Raw genomic sequence first — 8,676 nt, 5'->3', positions numbered from 1 at the left:
TGATATGCAATAAAGTGGATACCACTAATGATGTACAATGATAGTAGAAAACTATCCTTCGCCTTTCTTCATTTTCAACATAAAGTGCAAAAAAGTAAGATTAACCTTGGATTCTAGTCATAAGTTTTCTTAGTCATTAACAAATTTGAAAAATATTCAAACTAGTTTTAGATATGCACTTATACCTTGGACTTCACAAAGCAAATAACAAGAATATCCAGTAGCTATGTAGCTATGTAAATAATCCTACCAATTAAAAAAAGAAGAAAAATGTATGGAGAGGAACTGCTCTCAGGACCTGGAGAGAAAAGAAAATTGTTCTTTGCTTCTTGTTTTTCTGCATAATAAACATAATACTTTCATTTACAAACATCGGAATACAGATTTTCTATACACACATTACCTATATAATAAAAATGTACATGGCATGAGTATATGTCACTGTATAGAGTTTTAGAAATCTTGAACCTATGCTTCCTGTTCACATCAGTTTCTCCTCTTCTTCCTCCCGTCATGTCCATCATTTAAAAGATAGACAAGAGACAAGTGTCATATGTGTTGGTCAGGGCCCAGAATTTGATACACTCCTTGTACAATACATGGGGACATGCCACTGGATGCAATTCACTGGGCTGGATGAGTTTCTGACACATTAGACACAGCCTACAGGTGGCTGGAGCATGTGAAGACCTTCCAGGGTATGAAACTTGGGCAGAAGGCAAGAACACTGGGATACTGATTTGGGCCAATGGAGGTGGGAACAAGAACTGGATGTGACCAAGTAGCTGAGAACTTGCTGCCACCCACTCATGTTCTGCCAGTCGCGGCGCAACCAACTGGATAAGCTCCTCCATGGTCAGGCCTGCCATGGTATGTGCTGTCTTGATCTGCTGAGGAATGTTGGTCATCTGGGCCTTACTGCACTGTGGGAACTGAGTCACAGCTTCTCCAAGATTTTCTCCAGTTTGTCTACTGGTTGGGGCTGGGGAGTTTCAGTAGAAGCCTTAACACCTCCCAAGCCTGGGGGAGTTGGGATGGAGGCAGCAGCGGGCATGTGCGGACTGTGGGGGCTGACAAGGGAACCCAAGCCAGGGCTATTTCTGCCATGGGAGCCAGGAAGGGGTGAGGAAGGCTATCTGGACTGGAAAAGGGCGGGGTTCAGGATTGGGAAGGACAAGGAACAGGGATCTGCACTGGGCATAACCATGGGCACTGTGACCCGCCTAATGGAGAAGGACATCCAAGGAACCAGAGCGGGACTGGGTTGAAATACCTGAAGTCTGTCTGTGACGGGGGTGGAGGTAAAGTGGGAGCAGGGATTTGAGGAAGGCTGCTCAGCTTGGCTCCATTGCTCACTAACTGGATATGACTCTTACATTTCTGCGAACATTCTTCATCTTCGGAACTCCATTTAGTCTTGTCTCCCTCTCCCACTCAGAACTAACTGTCTCCAGTTTCACCTTAAAATTGGTCAGTGCCGCAATGTCCTGAGAAAGCTTCAGGGAAGAGCTATCCTGGGCGTCATCCTGATTCACTCGGACTCCTTCAACTCCATTTGCGGGAGGCACTGCGGGTGGGAAATCCTACGTCCCTGTTGCCTGCCTTTAGGATGGAGGCTTGCGGGGGTTTCTCTGCAGAGCAATTCCCCGAGGCAAGCTGCTTTGCCTGTCACTCTGCTTCAGGAAAGCAAGTGACTGGATGGAGACTGTCCCGGAGGCCTGTGGATCCCTCGTCCCCTGCTGTGCTGACCACGTCCTTCAAATCAGACTGAGCCCGCTGGCGGGCAGATAAACGGCTGTGGCTCTCAAGTTTTCTCCTAAAATCGCCTGGTGCGCTGCGGAACTGTCACCTGCTGATGAACCAAGATTCTGACCCCAGTGCTCCAAGTTGACATTTCTGTTTTATTTTCCTTGATCACCGTTTGGCTCCTTACTAGACAGAGGCGAGTCCTTCTGCTTCTGTCCAGCGTTTTTGGTGCTCAGACCGTCTTGGAGAGCTTCGTCTGATTTGGAAGCACATAAACTAGAGGATTCCGGAGGACTGGGAGCATTGGCCACAATCGCAGTCACCTCAGACACCGCCATTGTGTTCTGAGCGGCGAGGCGGGGTGAGGGGGGCGGCGGAGCCACGGGGGAGGAGTCGAGCGCCGGGCAGCTCACAGCTCCTCCTCCTTCTGGCGGCGGGAGCAGAGGGACCCTGGGAGGAGAGGCCGCGCCGCCCCCGACGTCGCCCTCTGGCGGCGAGAGCTGGCACCGCCGGGTCACGGATGCTCCGGGAGACCCCTGAGATACAAGTGGACTCTCCGGGGACGCAGGAAAGAAGGGAAAACTGACTGCGGAAAGAAAGGCGACCTGGCGGGGCAGGTACCCCTTTGGGAAGACTACAGGGACAGTCGGGGCCATGGCAGTCAGAGGGAGAAGAGCAAAGAGGCGCTTTTAAAGTTTGGAAGCAAAGATGCCCCTTACAGCGGACGCCATGAAGAAGAACGCTCTGAAGACGGACCGTGGGGAAGACGCCAGAGGACTTGAGGACCCGGGCGGCGGAGCTCATTGCCCCTGCCCCCAGAGACTGCCCGCGGGAGCTGGACCCTGGCCCTCTTTTCTTCTTTCTTTGCAATTGTTACACCATTCAAGATTAGATTTTTATGTAGATAATCATTTTTAATAAACGTCCATCTAACCAATTTATTTCATGTCTGGTATATGTAGTGCGAAAAATCAAGTAGAAATCTGTAATTTGGAGAAAATGATAATGGATAATGTTTAGTAAAACAGTATTAATTATAAACTTGCTACATATGTTAATTAATAATACAAGTTGAAAGGTGAACCATAGTATTTTCATAAATTGAAAACAAATTGTGATCAACATTCTAGGGATGATCTTTTACTCCTATTTTTTAACGCTTTTCTTCACTATTTCCTTTGTTTCAGAAGATCGTATAAGAATTCAAAGTTGAAGGGATCTTTATAAATTACCACAGAATGATCGCCCAGGCTGCAGTGCAGTGGCTTGATCTCGGCTCACTGCAACATCTGCCTCCCAGGTTCAAGCAATTCTCCTGTCTCAGCCTCCTGAGTAGCTGGGATTGCACGTGCCCGCCACCATGCCTGGCTAATTTGTATTTTTTTTTTAGTAGAGACAGGGTTTTACCATGTTGGCCAGGCTGGTCCTGAACTCCTGAACTCAGGTAATCCACCTGCACCAGCCTCCCAAACTGTTGGGATTACAGGTGTGAGCCACTGCGCCCGGCAGAATAAGGTACTTCTATTGCAGGTTTTAATGATAAGTGGTCAGAGAACTTCAGTGTCAGAATGTTACATTTCATCTGCTTTCAGACAGAAAATTATGCCTCCATTAATTTTAGTATTCACTCATTAGATTTACTGTCAAATCTTAAATTTCTCTGTTGTTAAACAACTTTCACTTTGCAAAGATAAAAATAACAACCAAGATTCAAGATTTTAAAAAATTTTAGTGTGTATTTGTGAATATATTAAACATTGATGAAGTGATTCATTCTAAGACAATTGAATTGAATTATCTATCTGATTACGAGAGTAATTCAACAGCAAAGATGTCTATATATCTAATTTTTGCCATGCTGATGCCAAAGAGTTTCTTTAAGATGTATGAGTTGACGATATTCTAGGCATTTCAGAATAAACCAGAAAGAATAAGTATAATATGATAATATTTTCTAATGGCTTTTCCAGATTGTCTAGAATAAATAAAATACATAAAAGTAGTTGACCTCACCTGCTATAATGAGTAGTTTCTAGCTATGAAAATAAGTGACGTGGGCTACAATTATGTATACTAAAGGAAATACAGACATATAGCTTGAATTAACATCCTTGTGAAATACTGCAACCACACATAACAATTTGCAACACGAACCATGAACAGTCAAATCTGTTTTACTCCAAAATAAATTCAAGAACAAGATAATTCTGATAATTCTGCATTTTTAAAATCAAGATTTAATTTACAAAAATATTTATCAACTATATACTATGTAAACATACCAAGTCAAGCACTATGGAAAGAAAACCATAAAACGAGTAATTTTCCCAAAGTACCTATAACTTGGCACAATATATATGAATAAATGAAACATGCATCTTACAGTTAAATATAGACAGAGTTAAAATACATACATAAAAATCTCTCCCTATTCATTATTTTATTCGATGAAGTCACGTGAAGTCACAATTGCTACGTATTTTATTCATTAACATATTTTATTATTTTATAAACATTCACTTCATGATAATTAAAAAGCTTAAAGGTAAATATAAGAAAAAATTTAAAATATAATCATACTATCTAATGACAAAAAGCAAAAGCTTGGATCAAAAATATTTATTTACTTTTATTGTTTCTTAAAACAATTTTAAATTATCCAATAGAAATGATGTATACTTTTAAGAAAAAAAAATAGCAGAAATAATGCAATATAAGTCATAAACTACATATAAAAAATAGAAAATAGAGTATACAGAAGATGTAGGAAAAAGGTTAACAGCATGAAGCAAAAAAAATTGCTTACATTGATTTGCTGTATTCAGCAAAATTACTCCTAAAAATAAAAGGATAATGAATTTTTTTTAAATCAGAGATGAAAAGAGAATATAGAGAAGAAATTCATAAATAAAAAATAACCAGAAAAAAATTATATTTGTGTTTAAAATTAAGAAAGTGATGTCAATCACATGCAGTGGCTTATGTTTATAATCCCAGCTACTTAGTTGGCTGAGGTGAAAGGATTGCTTGAGCCCAGAAGTTTGAGGACACAGCTATAATTAAACCACTGCACTCCAGCCAGCCTGGATGACAAGATAATGTCTCAACAACAACCAAAACAAAACAAAGGAAGGAAAAAAAATAGAAAGCGACTTCGAGTTTCAGCTTTGACATGTAAAAAACTTAGAAATCATCAACTTCATCTTTACAACAACGATGAAAAATTGAAAATCAGATGACCATTCTCTGACCCATCAGCACACCTCTAGAGCCATAAACTGGTAGAAGCACTTAAATGGTAATTTTGACAAACACCTGGAGATTGAGTATGAATTAATTTTGAGTGACAAACTCCTGGGGCGGCTGCCGTCTTAGTGGAATCCTTACAACTTTCTGAGTTTTCCTTCTTGGAACTCTACCAGATTCCTGCTCTGAAAAGACAAGAAGAACCACCTCATGGCACACATAGGAGTAACTGGCAGATTAAAAAAAGCACAGTCAGTAGAGGACAAGGCCCATAAGAAATAGAATGCAAATTCTGTAGCCAGGGAAGAAAGAAGGGGTGAGAGTGGTGAGGGGAGTGACCTAAATGGAAGAAATACCTGTGAAAGTCATAGGCCTCAGTTATGAGTTAATTAAAAGACTAAATTTAATCATAAGACTATATAATGTTCCACTCTTTCACACTTCACCTCCACACCAGCAAAAACTTAGTCTCATCACACTGCTTTACAGCTCATACAGCTGCAAGAAGCAGACTCAATCTGTCTGTGGAGTAGTATTTAGGGAAACTCAAATTCAAGAGGGGAGACGAAACCTAGGATATCAGGGGAGCTTTGAGCCTTTGGCACCTTTAGGTATTCCAAACATCAAACACAAACCAAGTCCTAACCAATGAAAATAAACCCTTGTACCAATGGCCTATTTACCTGTTCTTATTATACAACAAAATATGTATGGCTAGCCATAAAAAATTACAAGATGGTCAATAAGATAAGACAAAACCGTCTGAAGAGAAAAAGCAAGCATTAGAATCAGATTCATATATAACAGAGATATTAGAATCATCAGACAAAAAGCTGAAATAACTATTAGGGGCTCTAATGGGGAAAATGTAAATAGCACGCAAGAACTGATCATCTCTGGCTGGGCACGGTGGCTTATGCCTGTAATCCTAGCACTTTGGGAGGCCAAGGCAGGTGGATCACTTGAGTTTAGGAGGTCAAGAGCAGCTTGGCCAATATGGTGAAACTGTCACTACCAAAAATACAAAAATTAGCTGGACATGGTGGAATGCACCTGTAATCCTGGCTACTTGGGAGGCTGAGGCAGGAGAATTGCTTGAACCCAGAAGGCAGAGATGGCAGTGAGCCTAGATCATGTGCCAGTGTACTCCAACCTGGGCAACAGAGCAAGACTCTGTCTCAAAAAAAAACCCAAAAAACAAAAAACTGATATTCTCCAAAGACATGGAAATTCTAATTAAGAATCAAAATAAAATGCTGGAGTGAAACATACTGTAACAGAAAGGAAGAATGCCTTTCATGAGCTCTTGAATAGAGACATAACGAGGCAAGAATATGTGATTTTGATAACAGATCAATAATTTCTAGACTGTAATGCAAAGAAAAAATGAAAACAGACACAAGAACTACAGTACAATATCAAAAGGGTAACGTATGCATAATTGGAATTTCTGAAAAAGAAAGGGAAACAGAGCAGAAGAAATAATTGAAGTAAAAAGAACTGAAAACTGTCTAAAAAATTTTTAAAAAGACACAAAGCACAGACCTTGAGAGCTCAGAGAACACTAAGTGGGATTAAAAAACAGAAATAAATAAATAGACAATATTTGGGCATATTATATTCAAACTACAGAAAAACAAAAAATAACAATGAGAAAGTCTTGAAAGAAGGAAAAACCATCTTATCTGCTAGCTTGCAAAAGAACACAATTAAGAAATACACTGGGGTCCACATTAGAAAAATACAAGCAAAAAAAGTATGGAGTAAAATATTTAAAATGTTAAAAGAAAAAAATTGGAACCTACAAATAAATACAGAGAAATTATACTTTAAAGAGCAAAAAGACTTTCCCAGACAAACAAAAAATGAAGTAAACCATGTCCCACAGACATGCCTACAAGAAATGTTAAGAGAAGTTTTCAGGCAAAGTAAAATTGGAATAAGTCAGAAACTGAGTTTCATATATTAAAAAAAAGAATGTCAGTGAGAAAAAAACTGATATAGAATCACAACATTTATTTTTCTTATTCTAAATGAATCTAAAAGAAAACTTTATTTTAAACAAAAATAATGACAAATAATGACAGTGTATTAGAAGATCATAGCATATGGATAAGTAAAATTAAAAGCAACTTGACAAGAGAAGGAATGAAGATCTGGAAATACTGTCACTGTCATAATATACCTGCAGGATGCACAATATTGTATTGTTTGATTTGAAGATGATCCTCAGTTAGGTAAAAATGCATATAGCAAGCTCCAGAGTAAATGTTTGAGATGACAGCTATCCTAATTATCCTAATTTGTTCATTATAAGCTGTTTACCAGTATCAAAATGTGACATATATCCCAAAATATGCACAGCTATTATATATCAATAAAAATAAAATGTAACAGATACATTAAAGGAGAAAATAAAATAAATTTATATAAACGACTCAAAGAAAATATAGAAAAGGAGCAACATAAATTTAATACATTTTACGTGGTAGATATTACTCCAACTGTCTCAATAATCTTACAAAATATGAATTATCTAAACACAATTTAAAAGCAGAAATTGTCAGAGTAGATTTTATAAAACAAAATGCAAGACTCTATTATATGTTATCTACAAGAAACTCACTTTAAATATAAAGACTCAGGTTAAAAGAGAAGAAATGAAGAAAGCTATACCATTCAAACACCCAAATAAAAGTTCAAGTAGCCCTGTTCATCTTACATAAAATAAATCAGAACAAAGAAGGTTATAAGGAATAAAGAGGGGAATAGTATAATTATAAAGAGGTTAGTCTTCAAAATGAAACAAAACTATAATCCTAAATGTGTATGTCTCTAAAAACAGAACATTAGAATATATCAAGCAAAAACTTGAAGGAGAAAGGGACAAATACATTATTATAATCAGCATCTTCAACACCTTCTCAATAGTAAATGATAAATCAAACAGGAAGAAAATTTATATGAACATATTTGACCTAAAAAGCATTATGAGTCTACTTAATCTAAGTGATACATAGAATGCTCCATACATCGACAGTAGAATACACATTCTTCTCAAGCTCACAAGAAACAGTATCAAGAAAGACCTTACTTTAAGTTATAGAATAAACCTTAGTAAATTTAAAAGAATAGGAATCATGCAAAGTTGTTCTTGGGCCAAAACAGAAATAAACTAGAAATCAATAGCAAAAAGATAGCTGAAAAAGAACCCCAAATATTTTTAAATCTAACAATACATGTCTAAATAACTAATGGGTCAAGATAATTTTTCAAGAGATATTTATACTATTTTAACTAGATGGAAATGAATATATAACCTATCCTTGTGCAATCCAGCCAAAGCAGTGCTTAAAAGAAAAAAATGTGTAACATTAAAAGCTTATGTTAAAAAAAATAAGAAATATCAAATCATTAACTAATCTATTTTGAAAAAAAATAACAAATTAAGAGAAAGAATAACAAATTAAGCCTAAAGCAAGTAGAATAACAGAAATAAAAATTAAAGAAGAAATTAATAAAATTGAAAATAGGAAAACAATAGAGAAAATAAATGAAACAAAAAGCTGACTTTTTTAAGTAACAGTAATATTTATAAAATATTATGACTTTTTCTCCTTTAAACATGTAAAGAAACATTTTGCTTTGGTCCTACATGTATTCATAATATTTAAACAGTTAGGT

At 37.3% G+C, this 8,676-nt stretch overlaps 1 pseudogene; it reads right to left on the bottom strand.

Moving 5' to 3' along the window:
* Positions 1 to 478: 478 nt before the first annotated feature.
* Positions 479 to 2,092, bottom strand: LOC100390400 (RING finger protein 214 pseudogene; annotated as a pseudogene).
* Between the last annotated feature and the right edge of the window lie 6,584 nt (positions 2,093 to 8,676).

Source organism: Callithrix jacchus, chromosome 11, assembly GCF_049354715.1.
Source record: "Callithrix jacchus isolate 240 chromosome 11, calJac240_pri, whole genome shotgun sequence".
NCBI lineage: Eukaryota > Metazoa > Chordata > Mammalia > Primates > Cebidae > Callithrix > Callithrix jacchus.
Note: the sequence above shows the minus strand (reverse complement) of the source record. Positions and strands in the feature narration are given on the sequence as shown.